A 25,312-nucleotide genomic window follows, 5' to 3' on the forward strand; every position below is an offset into this window, starting at 1 on the left:
CCTTCTGGTTCTTCTATATGGGATGCCACTTCAGCACGGTTTGATGAGCAGTGAGTAGATGGGCGCCCAGGATCTGAACTGGCAAACCCTGGGCCTGAAGCAGAACATGCAAACTTAACCGCTGCACCACCACCGGGCCTGCCACCAATTTTTTTTTATTTTGAAAGGAAACGTTATGACCTGGAAACAAAAAACCCAGCATTAGTGCCATGAATAAAAATAAATTGTAGGAGCCGGCCCAGTGGCTTAATGGTTAAGTTTGTGCATTCTGCTTCAGCGGCCCAGGGTGTGCTGGTTCCGATCCTGGGCACCCACCTAGTCACCACTCATCAAGCCATGCTGAGGTGGTGTCTCACACAGAAGAGCTACAACTCTGCAACTATGATATACAACTATGCACTGGGGCTTTGGGGAGAAAAGAAAAGAAAAAGAGGAAGATTGGCAACAGATGTTAGCACAGCGCCAATCTTTCTAAAAAAAAAAAATTGTAAAAATAAATAGAATAAGACAAAAACAATATTATTAAAATTTAACTAAATGCCATTGCCTGCCTGCTGAAGGTTCTAAGCCTCAGTAAGGTCTGCTTTTTTTGTTGTTAAAAAGGGATATCTGGGGGCCTGCCCGTGGCATAATGGTTAAGTTCGCGTGCTCTGCTTCAGTGGCCTGAGGTTCACAGGTTCAGATCCTGGGTGCAGATGTAGGCACCACTCGTCAAGCCATGCTGTGGGGGCGTCCCATATACAGAATAGAGGAAGATCAGCACAGATGTTAGCTCAGGGCTAATCTCCCTCAGCAAAAAGAGGAAGACTGGCAAGGGATGTTAGCTCAGGGCTGATCTTCCTCACCAAAAAAAAAAAAAAAAAGGGGATATCAGCAAGGGTTAGAAAACTGTTAAAAACACTGATATAAATCTGACTTTATCCTAATATAATCAGAATTTAAAGAAGTTAAAAGGAATGCATTTCTCAATATGGGTTCAGTGTTGTATAATGCCACGATCCTGTACCACCTAAATCATCTTGGGTGTTGGCAGAGGAAAGTGTCTCATATTGAAAAACATTGCTGTAAACAAAGCAGGGAGAAAAACATCCAGGATAGTTTCAAATGTTTCCATATCTATCAATTTCAACCACTGTATTTCCCATGTCTACTCAAAAACTTAAAGCCATTTTGTGTTCCTCCTCCACCAAAATTTAAGAAGAACATGAGACAAAAAAAAGTATTGATTTGAATGGGACCTGGGTTCCCTCATGCTATCCTCTAGTGTGGATAGTGCCAAATGTCATACATTGACTTCTGTGGTGTTTTTGCTAAAATAGATCCCTCTTTGGCTGTCTCAGAGATTTCTGTGAGTGATCTGATAATCCTTAATAGATCCCTTTCTGCTTAAACCAGCTCTCATGGATTCTGTTATTTGCAAGAAAGAATCTTGCAGACATAAGTAAGTAGAATAGAATATCCCATGTATTTATAGAGAGCTTTATCTTCTTCCTCTTACTCTAGAATGCCAAAAAAGCATACTAATCTATGAGACTAAAATTTTATTTCCTCTATTGGATGGGATGGGGATGACTCATGAAATCATTTAATAATTTTTCACAGGACCACTTGTGAACAGCAGACCTTTAACCATCTGTGGAGCAGCAAGTTGATGGAATAAAATGGGGGAGGGGAGAAAGATATGTAAAAAAATATTTCTTTAGGTGGCCCTAATTCAAATCATGAATAGTGGGAGAAAGGTAAATTTCTATGTCTAAAATAATGTGTCTAACTATTAAGTGTTCCTTGATAGATTTATAAGGAAAAAAATAAGATTACAACTATACCATGTGTAGGACTATGTGAGAAGGGACAATAACGTGAAAATGAAGTAGCTAAATTCATACACTCTAATGTATGTGAGTGGACTTTCACATTAATATCTTTCAGATGAGTTTAAGTCAGATAGACTGAGGGATCTTCTACCTCTCTTATATATAGTGTCTTTTAGGGACAGAAACTTAAAGAAAGGAAAAAAGATCTTTTCTCTGACACATACCAGTGAGATACAGGCCCATATTCTTCCAAATCATTAAAATTTTAAAGGAATTAACAAATCTAAATTATCTCTTTTTTGTTCGATTAAGACTTGTATTTCCTTCTGAATTTTCTTTTTTAAGCAATAATCCTTTTGGAAAACTTCTGCAAAATGGAATCTCTATGGTTAAAAAGTCATAAGCCATCTCCTTCAAGTGTATAGCTCAACTTCTACAAGCTAAAAGATCAACATTCAGAGAAAAGATTGGAACCAACAATTCTCATCTGCTTCTTCCTTCCTAAAACTCCTCCCAACAAACCAATATTCTGATACCTAGGTATACTGAAATATTAATCTAATGCCATATCTGCTACAAACGGATTTGGAGATTCCTTGCTCCAACAGACTTTTCTTCTAGGACATTGTTATTTCTTGGTTAGTGAATATCTACTTTTTAGAGTACTTTGTATTCTTTGGCTCATTTTATTCTCACAGTCACGCTGGGAGGCCTAATAAGTATCTTACTTCCCTATTTCACAGATGAGCAACTTAGGATGACTGGCCCAGTTTCACAGAGCAAACTGGTGATTGGACCAAGTCTAAATGCAGTTGTAGCTCTAGGTCCATTCTCTTTCTACCACATCACACTGGGTGGTCTAGAAATACAAAAAACAAGTTTCTTCTTTTTTGTTATTTGTGCTGTTTTTCTCCTGTCAAGGCTTTTTAAAAGACTGTTTCTCTGTCCCGAGACTAAAGAAATAGCAGTCACAGTCCTGAGGCCAGTATAGACATTGTAAATGTCTTCTCGATAGCTCTAGCCTGTGGGGCAGGAAAATGATATCCTCTTAGTACTTTGACCAGTGAGAAAACTTTTATTTTGATGAATTTAAATAGCTTAGGATTCTTAGCGTGCTGAAGGAGCCAACTCAATATTTCGATAGACTAGCTATTCCTCTCTGGAAAATCCAGTCATTAGTAAAGAGCAGACTGGAGACCTGAAAGAGTTAATATTGCTTCCAAAGGTGAATTTATAACCTAGAAGTAATTCACGCAGCAAGAGAAAATGTCTCACTTCGAAGATGGAAATGCCGAGCCATGCATACAAATGTGATTGCTAACTCGTGTGTGACTCAAAATCAGCAACCATGGATTCCAGGGGCTAAAAAGGACCTCAAGAAGCCATCTGGTCTGCTCTTACTTTCTCATACTTGAAGTCTTCTCCTCAGTTTAAAAATGTGGCACCTGAAGCTTAGAGATGTAAGTGACCTGATAGCAAAATGCCAGGGTCAGAGAAAAGATGTCTAGAACCCAGGTCTTCAGTTCCCCAGTTGTAATGCATTTCTTTGCTATGCACTCCGTCTCTTTGTCAGCCTAATTTGTTTCAAGAATGAGGGAATGGACAACATATCAGATGGGTTAAATGGTCAAGTAAGAAAAGACCTCAAGGATCCATTACATTTAGCCATGCAGTTTTCCCTAGTGACCTTCGAAAACACAGTTTTAGTGACAGGGTAGAGAACAGAAATCAGAATAGATAATTAAAGACAATTTTTTAAAAACATTGCCTCTGAAGATAAAGGAAGAGAGAGGGCGGCAGTTGGAGGAGGATATGGAGTCCAGGGAGGTTTCTATGAGAATTTTTTTTTAAGAGGATGAAAGAGGGAAGGTTTCCTTTAAGATTGAAGAGCCTACAGTATTTTTAAATGCTACTGGAAGGAATCCAGTAAAGAGGAAAATTTAAAGATTGGAGATACATGTGAGACAGAATAAACTAAGAGTTCCTGAGAAAGTGGCCACGTGTAAGGTCCAGAGAACACAAGGAAGTACAGAGGGATGGATGCCTCCTGCATTGTAATAAGAGGGAAGAAAGGGGATGCAAAAACCTCACAGATGGGACAACAGATCTGGTAGATGGTAAATTCAGCAACTCATTGTCTAAAGTCTTCTACTGTTCCTTTGACACAGGAGACAATGTCATATGCTGAGAGTAGGGAGGCACGTGTTGTTGGGGAGTGGTCAAAGGTTTGAAAGGAGTAGAAAAGCTTTGAGGTGGTTGTTGAAGAGAGTAGTAATGTGTCATCAGGCTGCGTGGGAGCCCAGTTTAAGTCAGAGACCGTGAATATATAGTGACATCTGTACCCTCAATTGCCTGGGCATACACATGAAGAGAATGTATGGTAGAGTTCCTCAAATTGCTTTTTTTTTTTTTTTAAAGGTGAGTGGGATGGAGGGACAAGGTGTAAGAAATTATAGTACATATAAATGTGTTTTTAAATAGAACATGGAATCTGAGCTGTAGAGAGAGGGAAGTAAAGACAAGAGGAGTTTGATAGATTAAGAGAGAGTATAGTTATCAACACTTGGGAAGTCCTGATGAGGTGAGAGAATACTTGCAGAGGGGGTCCTTTACCAAGCTAGTTGGAAGTTTAGGAAGTTGTTGTCAGAAAGGAGAATGTTCAGTAATTTCAGAGGTGGAGCAGCAGTGATGACAAGTTTCAAAGTGTGACTTAGGAAGAAGTGGCTGGAACGGAATGGAGGAGACAGGCATTGTAGACGAGGAGTTCAAAGGATTCAGAAACAAGGAGGTTGAGTGGGTTGCCTATATGAAAGGAGTCTTTGGGGAGAGGAAAACTGAACTGTGAGTGTTCAGTGAGTAAGGATATAGGAGAATGACAGAATGAAGGGTGTGGGAAAGAGTGTTATGGTCAAATGATCTGAGTCTCCTGGGAACAGGCATTGCTTGTTTGTTTGTTTAACCAAGGAGTGAAGATCTAGTCTGGGGTAGAAAGTCATTGAACTAGTAAAGGCAATGAAGGAGAGAAGAGAGCACTGACTTTGCCTCCTAACCCTGATGGATGTGGTTTGTGAGAGGACAAGCCACCTCAATCTGAGAGGAATCTCAAAGGGACAGTCAGGTTTTAGAGAAGACAGAAATAGGTCAAGGAGACTGTGAGGATATGAGAGAATTTTTTGATCATGAAGGTCTACTTTAGAGGGTACAGTGGAAGGTTCCAGACAGAGGGGAGGAGAAGCTGGGTCAGAAAGGAGACCCATCAAGGTCCAGTGCAAACCAGGTTTTCTCATGGCTGCCTACTTGAAGCAGTTCATTAAGCCCTACTTTAGTGCTTGGCTGGCACTGGACTCAGCCTCTCTGTATCTCTGCTTCCTTCTCTGCATATTTGTAGCAATCACTTCACCCTTTCTTTATGTCAAATTTGATCAGAGAGGGGAGCCCCCAATTGGTCTCCCTAGTTTTCATGGGCAGAGCTTTCATGTTAAAGCACCCATTGGCCAGGGACCCATCCCTGGTTCAGCCCTCCAGAGTGGAAAATCACTTGCACTTGCATGGGGAGTTCTTTAACTTGAATCCCATAGAAAGAAACTGAGAAACTGGAACCCTCATATTTTGTTGATGGGAGTATAAGATGGAAGAGCCACTTTGAAAAAACATTTTGGTATTTTCTTAAAAAGTTAAATATTTACTTATCATGCAGCCCAATAATTCTATTTCTAGGTACCTACCCAAGAGAAATGAAAATATATGTTTACACGAAGACTTGTACATGAGTGTTCACAGTAGCATTATTCATAGTAGTCAAAAACTGGAAACAATCTATATGTCCATCATCTGGTGAATAGATAAACAAAATGTGGTCTATCCATATAATGGAATACTACTCACCAATAAAAAGGAACAAACTACTGGTACATGCAGCAACATGGATGAACCTCAAAAACATGATAATAAGTGAAAGAAACCAGATACAAAAGACTGCATATTTTATTGTTTTACTTATATGAAATTTCTAGAAAAGGCAAATCTATAGGGATAAAGAGCAGATCTATAGCTGCCTGGGAGTGGGAGTGAGAATGAGGATTGACTGCAAATGTGTGGAAGGGAGCTTTTTAATGTGATGGAAATGTTCTAAAAGTGGATTGTGGTGATGGTTGCACAACCGTATAAGGTTATTAGAGATCATTTATCTGTATACTTACAACAGGTGAATTTTATGACATGTAAATTATACCTAAGTAATGCTATTTTAAAATTTTTTTAGAATTTTTTTAATGGGTAAAAGGTTTGAACAGACAATTCATCAAAAAAGATGCAAGGATGGCATTTAAGTATATGAAAAATGCTCAACATCCTTAGTTGTTAGGGAAATGCAAATTAAAATCACACATACCTATTTGAATGTCTTAATTAAAAGACAGACAATGCCAAATGCTGGTGAGAATGATCAGCAACTAGCACTTTTATACACTGCTAGTGGGAATTAATGGTTCAATCATTTCGGACAACATTTCAGTAATTTCTTTAAAAGTTAAACATAACATCTATTATACAACTTAGCTATCCCATTCCTTTGTATACACCCAAGAGAAATGAAAACATACATCCACATAAAAACTTGTACATGAATGTTCAAAGCAGTTTTATTTTTAATACCCACAAGTGGAAACAATGCAAATAGCCTTCAACAGGTAAAAGGATAAACAAATTGTGGTATATCTATACAATGGAATAGTCTCAGCAATGAAAAAAAAAGACCTATGGATTCACACAACGATATAGATAAATCACAAAATAATTATGATGAGTGAAAGAATCCAGACTCACAATAAATTAATAACAAAAGAGTACACACAGGATAACTCCATTTACATAAAAGCAGATCACTGTTTTCCTTGGATGGGTGTGGGTTGTTAGGACGTGACTGGAGAGATTACAAAGAATCACATGGAAACTTCTGAGAGTGATGGATAAGTTCATTACTTTGATTTTGGTGATGGTTTCACGGGTGTATTACTATATCAAAACTCATCAAATTGTACATTTAAATATATGGAGTTTATTTTATATCAATTATACCTCAATAAATTTATTATGAGTGGTGCTCAGCCACCACTACCTTTCCCTTCAGTAGCAGTGTCAGCATGTCATAGGGAAAGCTGAAGCATCCCTGCTCAAAATGTCCTCTGCCCAAGAGTTACAATATCTAAAACTCCATTGACTTTTCATTCCCTTTGAGATCATTACTATCTCTCAAGGCAGGATTCTTGGCTGCATCTTTCAATCCCAATTTGAAACTTAACTTAAACTATCTTAAAAAACGGATTATATTGATGAGACCAAAGACAGAACAGACTTGGAAATGGCCTCAAGAGCACATCCTGCACTAGTTTGCAGTTGTTGACTGTCTCATTCTCCTCTAACTCTCTCAATTGCTCTCACTCTCACAGTCTCTCTTTCTGACCTTCCTCTGAATTTCTGGAATGTTCTTGTTTGGCTTTATTCTCTCAAACTGGCTGTCCCCAAGAGGCCAGAAGTATGACCCTACTCACTTTTTGCTTACCTTCTTAAAGCTTCACAACCAAAGAAGAAAGAGGGCTCTCTCGACAGCTTCAGCTCAAAAACTCCCACAAAACTTGGATCCAAGGGTTGTTCTGATGAGTGGGCAGTCTCACTGTGATTGGGAGAGTAGCGTTTGAAAATTCTATACTGTATACTCGAGGAAGTAGAAGTAATGGTAGCCGAGGAAGTGAAAGTAAGAGGAAAGTGAGTTAAAGTGAAGAGCCATATACAACGAATTTTCTACTTCATGAGATTGCCTAGCACCAGCCTTGATCCCAAATTCTGGTAAGATACAAAACCTGTTGTTTGCTTGTTTTGCTTTCTTTTGTTTTTACTGGCTGTGGCACCAGGCATGGCTTCCTCTTCCAGAAGTGCCTTATCAAGTAGGTAACACTGCTGACAGATCCCTTGAGATCACCTCCCTGCCTATGTAGAATTGTCTTTTCTCATTCTCTTTCTCTCATTCAAAAATCAGAAAACTAAGGTAATGCTCATCCTTCCCAGCTTGCTACAAAATGGTGGTTGTGATTTTTCATCTTCCAAATAGATTTCTCATACTCTCCCCATCAGATGAAGCCAAGGATGTTTGCATGCAAAATGACTCAGGAAGGAAGTGAGTCTTGGCAGAAGGCTGCTAGCTTTTTTATCCCAGGTACAAGTTCCCTCCCCCATAGAGAAGAAAGACAGCTCAATCTACTCCTGTGGGTAAAGAACTAGTCGACAAATAGTTGAATGTGCTCAGGCTGCATTGCCCAATAACAGTGAAAATGATGCAACCTAGTATTGTGTTACTAACAACTGTCAAGTTAGGAATGGGGGACTATTTAGGATTATGCAAAAGTACAAAGATTTTTCATTTTTAAAATGTCAAAGCTTTTACATTTCAAATTCTGTTTGGTTTGGACAAAACTCAAGTTGAAAGTTGCGGCTTTTAAAAAATTTTTATTGTGTTCCCCATTAACATTAGAAGCACAAAAAATCCAGCCATAATCTTTTCATGTTTTATTTTAAAGTATGCTTATTTACCTCCAAAAACAGTCATGAAAATGAAAGCCATTTCTGCCCTTGTTCAACCCCCCACTTCCAAAAGGACATTCTTTATAAATTATTTTTTCAGTATTTTGAATTCACTTCAAAGAGTCTGGCTAATATTTAAAAGGTTTTTTCCAAAGTCTTAGACATTACCACACACACAATTTTTATCTTCCCATAAGCATTACCACTGCAGGCCAGTTGGGAATTCTATTGGAAGAATTCAAGTTTCTCTGGACCATATCTACCAACATTTTTTGAAAACATCACACGCATACACACACACACACACACACACACACACACTCCTGGCACAGCTATATAATTTCTAAACCATGCAGCATTCAAAACTACATTGCACAATTTGGCTTTTAAATCTTTAAGGTTATCTAAACCATTGTGCCCCAAAGGAATGAATGGATGTAATTCACAAATGTGATAAAAAGATCTCCAGGATAGTCATATATCTTTTTCAAATTCGTAGACAATGGAGCCAGTATAAGCCTGAATTGTTTATTTGTTTTTGCCATACTCACCATTATTCTTATCAGAAGAAATTAGAGTTTAAAAAATTTTAGATATTTTTATTTTCACAAAAGTCATATATCAGATAATACTAAAAGACTGACAAGAAAAACAACAATCCCCTCCTCCAGTCCCCACACTTCCTAAGTTCCCAGTTCAACTTACCAGAGGCAGCCACTTTTTGTTCTCTCAGTTATTTCATCAGAGAGTTATCTTCTTATTTCAAAATAATTGTATACTGCTGTTCCTCAATTTGTTGATTTTAGACATTAACTTCTTTTTATTATATACAGGATTTAGCTCTCTTAACCCATTTTCTAAGTAGAATTATAGAGCTATTTTTGGTTTACATTTTATGACTATGCAATTATTTCTTAATTTTTTTTCTAAAAGCGCCATAATACCTCCCAACTATTTATCTTGTTTTTGTTTTGTTTTCTTTGTTTTTTCAAGTGACCTCTCTTATCAGATGGTTCTCTTCCTGGTGGCCTCCTCCTGGCACCTTCTGTCTTCTGGCGCATCCTGGACCAGTTGCTCCCCAGGCCAGTTGTTCAGCTGTCATCCTGAGACATCTCTTTCCTGTGCTGATGGGTTTGATACACTGCTTTCTGGAGACCATGTCTCCCTCTTGCTTAGTTTAGTACTTATTTTAATTGGGACCTACCCAGCTTCTCAAGAAATGGACATGGGAAGTAAATTTTCTGAGTCTTACCTTGTCAGGAAATGTCCTTTTCTGCCCTCACATTTGATTAATAACTTGGCTGGATATTGCATTCCAAGTTGAAGATCATGTTCTTCTTGGATTTTTGAAGTCATTGCTCCATTATTGGCCAACATCCAGTGGTGTTGTGGAGAAGTCTAATTTGAATTTATTCCACAAATATATTGCTTGCTGGCAATGTAACAGGCACTGCTTGAAATACAGCGATATGAAAAGAAACAAATCTCTCACCTTCATGGAGCTTACATTCCAGTGTTGAAAATTGACAAAAAACACCAAGTAATAAATTAATGAGATAATTGCAGATTACTAAAAGCCTATGAAGAAAATAAGACAGCATAAAGTGGTGGGAAGGGAAATACTGCTTTATGACAGTGGTCAGGGGAGTTTGTACTAGGGAGGCTCCATTTGGGCTGAAACCTGAACAATGCCCGAAGGGTCTCAGGGTGGATTTTGAGGAAGAGGAAGCACAAGGTGTGAAGGTCAGAGGTGGAACCCGATTGGCTTGTTTGAGGTGGCCTCAGTGATTGGAGCCTGGTGAAGAAGTGGTGAGTGATGAGCTCTCTGAGGAGGCCTGAGGAGGCCTGAGACCTTCAGGTCTCACTTCATGAAGATTCTTGTAGAAGGTGGATTTTTTTCTACATTACAACAGAAAGCCATTGGAAGGTTCTAAAATAAGGTAATGAAGCAATCTGATTTAAATTTTTAAAAGATCATTGTGCTGTGTGGAAAACCAACTCTAAGAGTAGGAGCAAAAAGACCAGTTAGGAGATTACTTATTGCTCTAGTCTTTGTGAGAGGTGACAGTGGCCAGGGGTGTGGCGATAGCAGTAGAGGTTTGGGCAGTGACCAGATCTGGGATATATTTAAGAAGCAAATCCAACAAGAACGCCTAAAATTAGCATGTGGGATCTGAGGGAAAGAGGAGGATTTCAAAGGAGTCTTCAACTATATATGTGATATTTTAGTTCTTTAAAAAATATATTCAAAGAGAATAGGGGGAAATGTTAACATAGTTGATAAGTCTGGGTTGCATGTATTAATAGTATTCTCTGTAATTATCTGTGACATATTTCACTTTAAAAAAAAAAATCATGGTATTAAAGTGTTGGCTAGAGCTCCACATTTGTGGAATAAGGCCTGCAGACTTGCAGCTTCCATTTTGGGTTACTGAGCAGAGGTCAGTGCAGACAGGTCAGCTGGTCCTCTGTTCAGCCCTGCACATCTTTGTGAGCCCCAAGCCTGTCCCTTTCAGGACGTCTTGAGTAGGGACAGACACAAGATTTGTGGAGTCTGAAGCTTTTACAATATGGCCCTGTCTTCAATGACAAGGGTACCAAACCATGAATCCAAATGTAGTATGAAAGTGACTATTTATAATGAGAAAAAAAGTTACAACAAATAGCACATTTGAAGAAGCTGACAAATTCCACAATTGTCACAAAATCCAGGAAAATGGCAATTTTTATTAATTCACTTTTTCTATTTAGTACTTTTTCTCTTAATTTTTTTTTTTTTTTTTTTTGCTATAGACTCTGCCTCTTTGTATAACAATCATATAACATAATCTCTGTACAGAGACTGGGAAAATAAATCCTCTAGCTTGATTGAATTTTTAAAAAAATATTGTTAGTTTAGAGACATTTCTTTCAGCTTCACAATTCATTGGTAATGTCATGTAAATTGAGATTGCTGCCAAATTTGGGGAGCTTTCTATTACATTTCTTTCATTATAAGCTGAGAGATTTCAGGGCATTTCAAGGTGTCCTGTGTAATGACTAGTCTTAAAAAATCTTTAAATTGATGACATTCATTAACCAGCTTGTCATCAGTGTCTTCATCATGGTGGCATATTATGAGTTTCATGTTATCTTTACAATGTCTATATTTCATGTAAAATAGCCAGAAATTAAATTTTTTTCCAATGCATTCACGATTCTCACTTCTTCATTAATTGGATTAGCAAATTATCCAAAAACCATTATTTCTATTTAAAATTTTTCTCTCCCTCTTAATGAATTACTGCCTTAGTATAACCTGAAAATTGCTTGTTTCAAGTTGCTTCTTTATCTCAGAATAATTTCTACCAATTTTAGTAGTCATTGTTTTCACTTTTGTTTCATATTCCTTTAAATGTCTAAATTTTCGATCAGTTTCTAAGTAAATACCCATACTAAATATTTTGTCTTATTCTCCAATATATATAAGAGTTTTGGCATCAGAGCCACTTGTTGTTTTAGGCCATTTTGCCTTGAAGGCAATCTGATCCGTTAGGATACCTAAATCATGTGACTTCACACATACACCCTTGCTGTGTGTGTGTGTTTATGTCCCTACACACAGGAATTTGGACTTATTCTGTTTTGTGCAATTCTCATAAAAATATGTATGGTGCCTTTGTAATTGTACACACTGCATTATCAGGTATGTTTCTGACAGGAGAGAATTTCCATTTTGACCGGACATTGATGAGAACCAAATCCTCTGCTTACTATTTATAAGTCTGATGATTGGAAGAATTTTCCATAGACTAGCTTGTTTATTCTCCATTATTTACTTATTCCTTGTGCTGGGCACCATAGGACACATTTGTACCATTGTGTAACCTTTGTCTCCGCACCTTTGGGCCATAATGCAGATTTAGTTGGTACATTGGATGGTAGTTGATACAATGGGTAGCCCCTTGTACCTTAGGAGGGCTAATGACACTTTAACTATACACAGAAGTGACTGCAAAACATATAAACACGTCCCAGTAAATCCAAATTAAATGCACCTCCAACTCAAATTTCCCATAGATATGTCCCCAAAATGCGCATAGCTACTCCAAAGCTGTCTGAAATGAGAGAGAGTATGATGGAGAGGAAATTGAGTTAGAAAGAGATAGCAGTCTTAAATAATTGTGGTTAAAATATATACAGCAATAAGAACATATTGGAGGGCCCCTTCCAGGCCTCTCTCTTAGAGGGCCCCATAAAATGAGGGACTTTGAAGTTAAAGCTTTATAACCTTCCCAGTAAATCTGCCTCTGCTCTAGAGAATAAAGCTCTGGTCTCTTCCTGCATAGAGTGGGGGCGCGTAGGAGATGAGCATCAATCTCGCGCTCTGTGCAGAGGGGCTGGTGTTGGGGATGAGTCTTCTTGTATAGTCTTTAACTCAGCTCCCGTTTGCTCCATCTGAGGCCTCACCTCCACCTCTGGTCCCTCCAGATGCTGAGCTTCCCGCCAGTTCTGCTGTGCCAATCCATTCTCTTTATCCAGCCTTCCTCTCTGTAAGCACTATAAATCATGGCTCCTCAGCCTGCTCAGTCAGTTACCATCTGCTCCTTGACTGCTTTACATCTCACATGCGCCTTGGATGCCTCAGCAGGTGACAGGCTGCTCTAATAGGACTTATGATCCTAGGCTGACCAAGAAGAATTATTTATAGCTTAGTCTTTGGAGTCAGCTTTTTTGTTCTATTATGAATAGACATAATGGATTAAGTTAGTGTATGTGAACTTGAAGAAAAAGAGAGTGATGTGTATGTAGTCTCCCAAATACGAAGCCCATTCATATTGCAAAGTAAATTTTAAAAAACTCATATTCACTAACGTCTTCCTTTCTCTTGTTCTAAAAGATTCGTGCTTTTCTTATTCCTTCTTATCATTTTAGAGAGGTGCTGGAAGGAAAAATAAATATCTTTATCTGATCCCTAAAAATCTTTAGTGGAATCATCTCTCCTGTGAGTCCAAATAAAGTTTTCTGTCTCCAAAGCCATGATTTCTTCTTCGTTCTGGTTACAGAAGAATTTGTGCAAAATGCTGTTTGGAGTCAGTCTTACTCAATAGAAATTTCTGCTTGAGAATCTAAGAAGTCCTCATGGGATAGGGGTTGGTTCCCAACTCTTTTAAGAGGTTCTCATTCAGTAATCAGATATATCCTCCCCGGCCAGGTCTATGTTATTCCACTCCTCTCTTTCCATGGTATCTTGTCCTCTTACTAATCTGCTTTTCTATAAACTGCCTACAGCTCAGATGAACTGCTCTTAACCTTAAAATGGAATCTGAGAGAACTTTAAGTCTCAGAATTGTGAGCCTGAGCCTTGTGGAAAACCAGAAGATTAATGTCTACTAAGCAATTAGTCAGTAGTTAGATTTTTAGCTTGTGGTAGGTACAACACTGAGAAGAAAGAGGAAGGTCATTTAGAAGGTCAGAACCTATTCTGAATGTCTCTGGAAGATTCTTAGATTTATCACTGAAAAGTAAAAAGAAGCAATATTTATTCTTTGTGTTTACTGTACAGTGTTGATATATTGGTTGTATTTCTTGGTCACTATGAAAAGTGTCAGCCCCTAAATATGCTTCTAAAAGTCTGTGAGAGCCCACCCAATTATTTACTTGTTTGGAATTTGTTCTCAGGGTAGTCTACAGGGTAAACAAAATAGCACAAAATTTGATAAACCAAATAACACAAAGTTTCATCTCATCAGCCAAATTATCATCACCTTGGATCAACTGCATGTGTAATATGTATAGAATTCACTCTGATGTGTACGTCTGGTTTTACAGGAGCTGAAAAAACTGATGATAAGAATTCCAACTCTCTATGAATTCCTCTTTGTTCAGAAACAGTGGTACAAAACTTACTTTGGTGTGAAATTTGGGCGTGGTCTTACCATCTCTGATGAACTACAATAACATCATTTACTGTAGAATTTTTACTTGAATAAAAGTGTTCCAAATCATGTCCATAATTATAAAACCACCTTGATTGATTCCAACAAACGTTTTTAAAAATCCGTTATGTGCCCAACACTGGGTTGTAATCTCCATGAGATCAAAGACTTCAACTGTTTTGTCCACCATTGTATTTCCAGCACTGTGAACAGTATCAAGCCCAGAGAAGGCCTTCAATACATAATTGTTGTTGTTTAATAGGTAAATGAATAGGTAATAGATAATTGGAGGGCATAAATAAAGGTAGTACCTATAAGAGAAACCAGATAAAGGTATATCTAGTATATTACCTTATTATTGCTGCTATTAACAAATTACCACAAATTTAGTGGTTTAAAAAACACAAATTTATTATCTTATAGTTCTGGAGCTTAGAAGTCCTAAAATCAAGGTGTTGGTAGGAATTCCTTCCAGAGGCTCTAGGGGACAATCTGTTTCCTTGCCTTTTTCAGCTTCTACAAGCCATCCACGTTCCTTGCTTGGGGCTCGTTCCTCCATCTTCAAAGCTAGCAGTGTAGCATCTTCAAATCTCTTCTCTTTCTCTCTCTCCCCAACCACCACTTTCCTCTGATTGCATTGTCACATCTTCTCTCAGTCTGACACTCCTGCTTCCCTCTTATAACGACCTCTTGTGTTTATATTGAACATACTAGATAATTCATAATAATCTTTTTATCTCATGAATTTTAACTTAATCACATCTGCAAAGTCCCTGTCACCATGTAAGGTAATGTATTTCAAAGGTCCCAGGATTAGAGTGTGGACATCTAGGGGGCCATTTATTCTGTCTACCACACCTAGGGTACAATGGGCCATGGATGAAGGGAGCTTCATTTCAATCTGGGGAGACAGGAAAAGGTTTATAGAGAAGGTTATTGTTGACCCAAGTCTAGGAACATGAACAGATAAGAAAGAAAGAATTTTATAGTACAGGAAACAGCATAAGCACAAGTAAGAAGACAGGAAACAGCAGGTCTTGCCTGATGACCTCAAGAGGTTTGGTAGGATTTGAGTGTAGAACAGGATGGATAATTGGGGAACAAGTGCTAAACAACAACAAAAAAGCTGAGAAAGTCTGCGGTGACTATTACATGGAGGGTCCTGTAGGATGTACTAAGGCATTTGGACTTTATCCTATAGGCAAGTTTAACCAATGAAGGATTTTAAGCAGCTTAAAATGTTTCAATGGTTTCTCATGGTACTTTGGTTAAAGTTTAATATCTTTAACATGGTGCCATCTTGGTCCCCTTTGGGAGTCTATTCAAGCCTATGAAACCCTTCTCAGAATAATATTTTTAAATACATAGAATTAGGTACAGAGGGTTACAAAGAAAGCCAATTTTATTGAAATAAAAAGTTCTACCCATCAGCCCATTGGCAGTCTATGGATCCCAGGTTACGAACCACTCAAGGATGCCGGATTCTGTTCTCTCTCTCTCTTTCTCTCTTTCCTCTCCCATCTTGAGCTCAAAACTCCAAGAACAATGGCCTTTTCTCTGCTCCATCAAAATGTGAAGTTCCTCCTGCCTTGAGTCTATGCCTCATTCCTTTTGTTTTCAGTGTTTTCCTTCTCCTTAGTCCCTTCCCCACCCACACTTGGATAACTCCGACTTGATTTGAATGTCACTTTATTGGGAAAATTCAGATAACTCTCAGACTAGGGTAAGTCTTCCATTAGAATATCATATCATTCAGTAATTTTCTTTTACAAAATTAATAATATTTATATAGTTATTTATATAACTATTTGCTAATGCTCGTCTCACTGACCAGAAAATAATTTCCATGAGTGCAGGGGCTATTGTCTGTATTCCCAATGCCTAGCTCAGTGCCTGGCACATAGTAGACACTGCATTTTTTTTTTTTGAGGAAGATTAGTCCTGAGCTAACACCTGTTGCCAGTCTTCCTCCTTTTTTCTCCCCAAATCCCCAGTAGATAGTTGTATGTGATGGTTGTACATCCTTCTAGTTGCTCTATGTAGGATGCGGCCTCAGTATGGCTTGATGAGCTGTGTGTAGGTCCTCACCTAGGATCCGATCCGGCGAACCCCAGGCTGCCAAAGTGGAGTGCACAAACTTAACTGCTATGCCGTGGGGCCAGCCCTGACACTGCATTTTTTAAAATAAATTTTTCATTTTAAAACAGCTTTAGAATCACAGAAAAATTACAAAGATAGAATGGTGAGTTACCATATACCCATAGCCAGTTTCTCGTGTTATTAATATCTTACATTAGAATAGTTCATTTGTCACAATAAATGAATAAATATTAATACATAATTATTAACTTAAGCCTATACTTTATTCAGATTTTCCATTTTTATCTAGTGCTATTTTTCTGTTCCAGGATCCCATCCAGGTTATCACATTACCTTTAGGCATCATGTCTCCTTCGGCTCCTCTTGGCTGTGACTATTTCTCAGACTGTCCTTGTATTTGATAACCTCGAGAATTTTGAGGAGTACTGGTCAGGTATTTTGTACAATGTCTCTAACTGGGATTTATCTGATGTTTTTCTCATAATTAAACTGTGATTTTGGGTCTGGGGGAGGAAGACCATAAAAGTCAAGCGTCATTTTTATCACATCATATTAAGGAAGTGTACTATCAACATGACTTATCAGTGTTGATGCTAACCTTGATCATCTTGCTAAGGTAGTGTTTGTAAGGTTTCCTCACTGTGAAGTTATTCTTTTTTTCACCTTTCGTGTACTATATTTTTGGAAAGAAGTCACTATGCACCGCCCACACAGAAGGAGTAGGGATTTATGCTCTACTTCTTTGAGATTAGAGTATCTACATCAATTATATAGATTTTATTCTGCATGAGACATTTGTCTTTTCTTGTACATTTATTTATTCAATCATTTATTATATCAGTATTAACTCATGGTTATTTATTTTACAGTTTGTGTTATAATCCAATACTATTTTATTTACTTATTTGTCTTTTTGCTCAAATTGTTCCATTGGGAGCTCTTTTAGTTTGCTCTTGTGTTTCTTTGACACACCCACATCATTGTGTGGTTGTGTGTGTTCCTCCTCACTTCCTTACTTTCTGGCATGAGAAGATGCTCGAAGCTCATCACACGTTATTTCCTGTCCCAGTTCTAGAACTGGCTATTTTCCAAGGAGCTCTGGTTCCTTTAATTGGAGAATCAGATTAGAAAAAAGATCTGGGCACTAGGTATGCTTATTGCTGCCAGAGGTTCATTCCTTCTAGGTCCTATCAGCTGACAGAGCAAGGAAATACATTTGTATAATACCCCCTGTATATAAACATTTCCATAAATATTTCTGTATGTGACTATCTGTACCTATACAGAGCTAAACATGAGTTCATACTCATGTCTCCAACTCTAATCCATTACCACAAAATCATTCTAGCCTTCTCCCCCTTGCTTATCTGTAACTTCCCACTGCAACAGTGAGAAACCTGGCTCCCACCATCTGCCATCCATTTACTAAGTTGTTCAATTCCATTATGTATAGTAGTTTCAGAATTTTTAACCCATACACCCATGGGAAACAACTTCATTAACTAGATTACAGTGCTTAAGTACAGTTCCCTTCACCTTTAATCTTGCAGATTCCAATCATTTTCAAAATTACTTAAGTTAGCATCTTTTTCCTTCACCTGCTTCATTGAGGTTGTTTCATATATTTGTAATACAATTAGATTCATTTGCCACAGTCTGCATTCCATCCTGGGACTTCCCCGACCTCCTAAATGATTTTAAAATTTGCGTATATTAATATTCTGTCACTGTAAAGTTCTATGGGTTTTGACAAATGAATAGTGTCATGTGTCCACCATTACATTATCAAACACAATGGTTTCCCCATCATGAAATATCTCTTATGCTTTGTCTATTCAATTCTTTCTTCTTCCCAACCCTTGAACCCAGACAAGCATTATTTGTTTACCATCTCTATTGTTTTACCTTTTCCAGAATGTCATATAAATGAAATCAAATAATACAAAACCTTTTCAGAGTGGCTTTTGTCACTTAGCAAAACACATTTAAGATTCATCCATGTCTTTGCAAGGTTTGAAAGCTCATTCCTTTTTATCTCTGAATGGTATTCCATTGTATGGATGTACCACAGTTTGTTTATCCATTCACCTGTCGAGGGATATCTTGGTTGCTTTCAGTTTTGGGTAATTGTGAATAAAGCTACTATAAACATTCTTGTACAGGTTTTTATGTTGACGGAAGTTTTCAAATCAGCTGGGCAAATACCTCAGAGCATAATTGTTAGACTGTATGGTAAGACTACGTTTAGCTTTGTAAGAAACTGCTAAACTGTCTTCCAAAGTGTCTGTACTTCAATGCATTCTTTAATGAATCATGAAGAGGTAATTCTGGTGGCAGTGTACAGATGTCAATAGGATTAAAAGCTAGAGGTTAAATTTAGTTAAGAGACTGCTGCAATGGTTCTGGCCAGAGTTAATTAATGTCTGGAAAGAAGAGCAGCTAGGAGGATAGAGGGTAGTTTCATGGCCATGAAGAGTTAAGGATATAGAGTCCACAGGATCTGGCCACTAACTAGATATGGATTATGATGATGTGTGGTGGCTCCCCGGTGTCTAGTTCAGGTAACTTAGCAAATAGGAATAGAGAAGAGGGGCACTTTGGAAGGAGTGGGGGCTTTGGGAACATTTTCATTCATCACATGAATCCAAAGTGCCTATGGGACTTGCAAGGCGAAATGTCTAGGAGGCAGTTGTATACATGAGTCCTGAGCTCAGAAGTAAAACCTGTTTATTAGGATAGAAAGAAATAAAATTACTCACCGTTGTAAAGGGAGGCCTGTAGTAAATTCTAACTCAGTAAACCGTCAATTTTAGTTTAAGAACGACCATTTCCATTAAATTTAAATCTTTCCCATGCAATGTATTTGTCTGTTAGGTGACAGTGGTTTCAAAATGAAGATAGATATCTGCATCTCCATCCTTGTATGTCTGGTTGCTAAATTATTCTACCTGCCAGCCTGTATAATTCAACCTCTATTCACCAACTCTATTCTGAATATTCTCTTAGGTTACCAGTATTTTGTATTTTAGAACCAAGAAAGAGCTTGGAGACCTTCTAGTTCAACCACTTATTCTTGACTATGAAGTTAATTGTGTATGCAATTGAACCTAATCGATTTAAATGCTATCATCTTACTATGCCTCCTTGATTTTTATTAAATCAAGTATCTAGGTTTTCTTACAGAAAAAGCAACATTTATACTGTGACTCACAGGAATAAGTTGTTCCAAACCCTAGGATGAAGGTAATGTAGCTTTTCTTTATTTTTCAAAGTCTAATCAAATCTAACTTCAATTCTCTGCCCATTAAACTTGGCAAGAAGTCCAGTTCCAGTGTCAATGATTTTTTGGGACTCCCTCTCTCTCTTGGGCATATGAGGTCCTAGAAAATGGCAGCAGGCCTAGGCCTCAGGTTTTGGAGGTTGCTCTGCTTTGCAAAGGATGCTGAGGGCCGGAGAAAGATGACAGCTCTGTAGTGGCTCTAGTCTTTTGTGGCAAGCTCAGTTACTGGAGACTCTTACCAAGACAGAACAATTAGTTTGCAGGGCTCATAAGCTCTTGTCCCTTCTGCATGTGGCCGTCTCAGACAAGTGTCTTCCAGAGGCTCTTTACCACCCTTCCCTTGTCCCTATTCTATTCCTGGAGGATGCAACTCAATTGGGGTTAAACCTCCCTTATTACCCTCAAAGCACAAACCTCCATTCCCTTTGCCCTTCCAGACAATCCACCTTAATTATCTGCATAGGCATAGACTACAAATTGTCATTTCTTTTGACCGGAAAGAACCTTGAAAGGAAATGAGTAAAGCTGACTAAGTGTAAGAGCGACAAGTTAGAGACTACATGCCCTGTCTACAGGATACAGCATTACCCAACAGTACAACGTCTTTTGGTTCAACAAGAGAAGCCAAGAGTACATTCTTTTAGGGGAATTCTCCCACATGTCAAAAGTTGAGGACTATTTCAAAATATTTAAAATGTCCTTCAGACCAAACTAAAAATGTCTATAATCAATGGGCCACTGTTTTTAAACCTTTTTCCTAGATCTTCCAAATGCAAATGTATGTTAAGGAAAAACAAATTCTTTCTGGAAAATTCCACTTTCCAATCCTAGAATCAAAAAAAAAAGATAAGTACTCCTAACTAGAGTTAAGGAAAATTCACCATACCTTAGGAACAAAGGCTAAGTAGTAGGCGAGGGGATAAAGAAAATGTTTCCTTTTTTTCTAAGGAGTCGTCAGGAGAAGAATTCATTCAAAAGTTAAATTTTCAACCTTGTTAGATATGTCTTACAATGCTTCACATACAGGACCTAATTTGGACATGTAAATGATAAATATCTGTGTTAGGACATAAGATATTTGGATTAGGCCAAATCCTTGGTTTCTCTTCTATTGACTTTTTCCAGTGCTTTGCCCAGTGAGTTCGATAACTATCCCAATAATTGATGAATTAGTAGAGAAGAGGAAGTGGATGATCCAGTTCCTATTTCCTGGTAATATGGCAGAATGAGTTAGTTCTGCATTTCTGTTTGAAGCCGTATAACCGTTTGGCAATGGTGTGTGAGTGTATATGTGTGTATATGTATGTGTGTATGAAAAAATTTGGTCATGACTATTTGTCTTAGTCCGTTCAGGCTCTATAACAAATTACCATAGACTGGGTGGATTATAAACAACTAAAATTTATTTCTCACGGTTTTGGAGGCTGGGAAGTCCAAGGTCAAGGTGCTGGCAGATTTTGGTGTCCGGTGAGAACTTGCTTTCCAATTCATAGACGGCTGTCTTCTCTTTGTGTCATCATGTGGTGGAAGGGAGTGAGGGAGCTCTCTGTGGCTTCTTCTCTGTGGCTTCTTTTATAAGAAGGGCGATAATCCCATTCATGGGGGCTCCACTCCACTCTTATGACCTAATCATCCAAAGGACCTACCTCCTAATCCTATCACATTGGGGGTTAGGATTTCAACATATGAATTAGGGAAAGGGGCACAAACATTCAGTCTATAGCACTATTGAAGAATTTTATGAAAATCATTTGGAGGCACAGGCATAAATCCAATCATAGGACTCATATAGCAGAGAAATCCCTGCAAAATGAAGGTGCCTGTCTCATGGAAGTAAGGAGTAACGGGGTCCTTCCTTCCAGTTTCAGTTTGGGAAGGTCTGGCTTTTCACTTAGTGAAATGAATAAGTATGTCTGTGTCTCGAATTTTCAGGAAGTAAAAACTCATTCAAATTTACCATGATTATAAAAAGACAGCAAATCACCATGCACCTTCATCTCCTTGAAATACAAAGAGCTCCATGCTTAGTATTCAATGCAAAATGATTCTGAATGACAGCCAATCCTAGGAGTAACACCATATTTCACACTCAGAGGCCTCCTTAACTCAATGATATGCACAGTGCATTCATTTCCTCATCATCTAATCAACTCTCTTAGCATTTTACCCTACTTCACCAAGTATTCTTCCCCAAAGCCCATCATCTCATTCTAATCATGAGAAAAATATCAGACAAACTCAAATTGAAGAACATTCTACAAAATATAAAACCAGTACTTTTCAAAACTGTCAAGGTCATGAAAAACAAGGGAAAATGGAGAAACTGCCAAAGACCAAACGAGATTTAGAAGATATGACAACTCAATGCAATGTGGTATCCTAGATGGAATCCTGGAACAGAGAAAGGGTATTAGTGGAAAAACTTGCAATATCCAAATAAAATCTGTAGTTTAATGTACCACTGTTTTGACAAGTGTGTCATGGTTATGTGAGATGTTAACAGTAGAGGAAACCAGGCAAGGAGTTTATGGAAAGTCTATGTAATGTCTTTGCAATTTTTGGTAAGTATATAATTACTCCAAAATAAAAAATTTATTTAAAGCAAAAAAAATTTTAATTGCCCTAAAGTTAGCTTCCTGGGTACCCTGTCTAACCTGGCTCTTTAGTCAAGCAACTTAGTAACAGGCTTTGGACATCAACACAAAGCTCCAGGTAAATACTTTTCTTTTCCATTACTTTGTGGCCCCTAGTGGGTCTGTCCTGAGTCAATATGTCAGTCAGGAAGGAATCTTTTGGTTGCAAGTGACAAAATTTCAACTCAAAATAACAAACAAAAATGGGAATTTGTTGCTTCACATAACTGAAAGTCCAGGGTTGCACTGGCTCCCTGTGTTCCCTGTGCATTCCCCTAAGGGGAATGATGTCACTAATTCTTCCTAATCTCTTGACCCTGTCTTCTGCTCTGTGGCTTCATCTTAAAGACCTTTAACACGACCCTCTGAAATTCCAGGCTCATATCTTCTGGGTTCAAGTTCACCAGAAAAGGGAGTATGCACCTGTTCCCAATAATCACAGCAAAATTTAATTCCTTGTCATTGATTCTGGTTAGATCATGTGCCCAACCACAAACAAATCAGTATGACTAGAGAATGCAATGCTTTGATTGTCAGGCTTGTCCCTGAGTTGAGGGTGGAGTCAACCCCACTGGAAGCTCATGAGCTGACAGTTGTTTCTTATAGGGAAAGGCAAGCATTGTTACAAGGAGCTGAGTAAATGGATGTAGGATAGCAAAATGAACAGATATTTACTCTCTCCACAGTGTATTCCCCTGAACTAGGCCACTCCTCCAGGCTTCCATCCCAGGCTCATAACCAATGCTTTTCCATAGAAAGGGAGGCAGCTCCACTTCTTCTATGCCCTTCTCATGGCCACCTGTAACTCACTCACCAGAGTATCAGGATACACCATGGGTTTACCTGTCCCAGGAGGGTCAATGCTCGTGTAGTGTAGTTAAACCTTCCTTGACTCCAGCCACGTTTTTTCCCTTCTCTTGTCTGCTCTTCAATTTATTTGTAGTATTTGAAGCTGGTGCTAAAAGCAGTGATAGCCATGTAGATGTTGTTTCATAGCCCTACAATGAACCAACAACATGTTCCCTCCTATGAGCATAGAAACTGCTATTTTCTATTAGTGGCGCCAACCCTTCTCTAGAAAAACTTGAACTATTTCTCAATCTTATTATCTGTCTAAAACTTGATCAAAGAAAAAAAAGTCATAGTTTCACATTGTGTGTGTCAAGAAGGCTTTGGTGTTTGATGGCTTTTCAGCTTAAAGTGTTTCTTCTGCCCAGAATTTTTGACTTCAGCTCATTTGAGCCACTTGAGCAAAACATGATCATACATAATTCACAGATGCCCAGACCAAGAGTTGGTGTTTGGGAGAGGCAAGCAGAATGGGCATTTTTGTCACCTGGTAAGCCATGTGTAGTAGTCAGTGTCTGTGCCGTGACCACATCCTTTGAGAACTCATTGTTCCTTACACTCTGATGACTCCTACTGAAAGCACCTGAAACTCTTTTCCAGAAGTTTCTCTTTAACCACAGGAAGATGCTTGACTAACATTTGGGGTAGGCCAAATGTACCAGGGAATTAATGCTTTCTGGAATAGGTCTCAACAAATTACAAGAGTTGGTAGATAAATACCCTTATCCTTTGCTCCTCAGAACTCTTTTCTCCAATGAAGAAAATGCCTTAAGCCTCTGGGGGAGGACAGCAAACCCTCTCATCCTCAGGGCTCAAATAAAACACCATTGCTTCTAGGGGAGAAGTAGAAACAAAACCTGTGTCCCTCTGCGGTGTGTAACACAAGCACAGATCCATTGCTGCTAGTGAACATATGCAGCAAAAACCCTCTGCTCCTGAGGGAGGGGCAGAAAAACATCTTGGGTGCAGGATCCTGCAACAATAATCAGAAGTTGGCTACTAGTATGGTGGAGAAGAAAACTCTATCCCACCCAAGACCAACCACAGATACAAGGCAGAGTTTGTCAGCAAGAGAAAAGGGGGCCAGGAATGCTGAAAAAGCACCACTCCGAAAGACAAGGTATAAAAGCCTGCTCAAGATTCAGGCCAGGAAAAGAGAAGCCCTTCTGTCTCCACTAAGATATACAAACAAGTCAAAAAAAAAAGAGAGAGAGAACAGGCAGTTGAACCAGATTCAGAGATGACCCAGATATTGAAACCATTAGCCAGGGCCTTTGAAATAGTATGTTAAATGATTTGTTGGAAAATATGAACAAGTGTCATGAACACATGGGAATTCCAACAGAGAAAATTTTGCAGGCAGCAAAAGCAAAGAGAAATATTACATACGGAAGAACAAAGAATTACAGGAGACTACTCATCAGAAACTTTGCAAGTCAAAGGACAATGAACCAAGTGCTGAAAGAAAAAAATTGCTGACCCAGAATTTTACACACACTGAAAATACCTTTTGACAATGAAAGTGAGCTAAAGACATTTTATCAGATAAACAAAGGCTGAGAGAATTCACTGCCAGCATATCTGCACAACAAGAAATGTTACAGGAAGCTCTTCACATGGAAGGAAAATGATACCAGATGGAAATTTAGATCTACATAAAAACATAAAGAGAATCTTCAATGGTAAAAATAAGGGTATATGTAAAAGACAGTTTTCTTAATTTTAGTATTTTTAAAAGGTAATTGATTAAGCCAAAGGTGGAAAAACATTTTCTGTAAAGGGCCAGATAGAATTTTAGGCTTTGTGGGGCATGTAATTTCTCTGTTGCACATTCTTCATTCCTGTTGTTATTGTTTACACAACCCATTACAAATATAAAAATCATTCTTAGTTCACAGACTGTATAAAAACAGGCCCGTGGGCAGGATTTGGGCTGCAAATCATGCTTTGCTGCCCCCTAATATAAAGCAAAATAATAACTTTGTATAGTGGGTTATACATAGGAGTAAAATGTGTGGCAACAATAACATGTGAGGAGGAAATAGACAAGAGTGAGAAAAGGATATACAATGTCAAGGTTCTTACACTACAGGAGAAGTTGTATGTTTGAAGGCAGACTGTAATAAGTTAAAGATATATACT

At 38.3% G+C, this 25,312-nt stretch overlaps 1 long non-coding RNA gene across 1 annotated transcript in view; it reads left to right on the forward strand.

Annotated features, from left to right (window-relative positions):
• The window catches only part of LOC131410766 (uncharacterized), a 71,573-nt gene extending 67,872 nt beyond the window's left edge, over positions 1-3,701 (forward strand). The window contains exon 3 of the long non-coding RNA XR_009221412.1: positions 2,160-3,701. This is a non-coding gene — a long non-coding RNA (uncharacterized LOC131410766). The remainder of the gene's footprint in view (positions 1-2,159) is intronic.
• Positions 3,702-25,312: the final 21,611 nt, after the last annotated feature.

The sequence above is a fragment of the Diceros bicornis genome, chromosome 10, assembly GCF_020826845.1.
Source record: "Diceros bicornis minor isolate mBicDic1 chromosome 10, mDicBic1.mat.cur, whole genome shotgun sequence".
Taxonomy (NCBI): domain Eukaryota; kingdom Metazoa; phylum Chordata; class Mammalia; order Perissodactyla; family Rhinocerotidae; genus Diceros; species Diceros bicornis.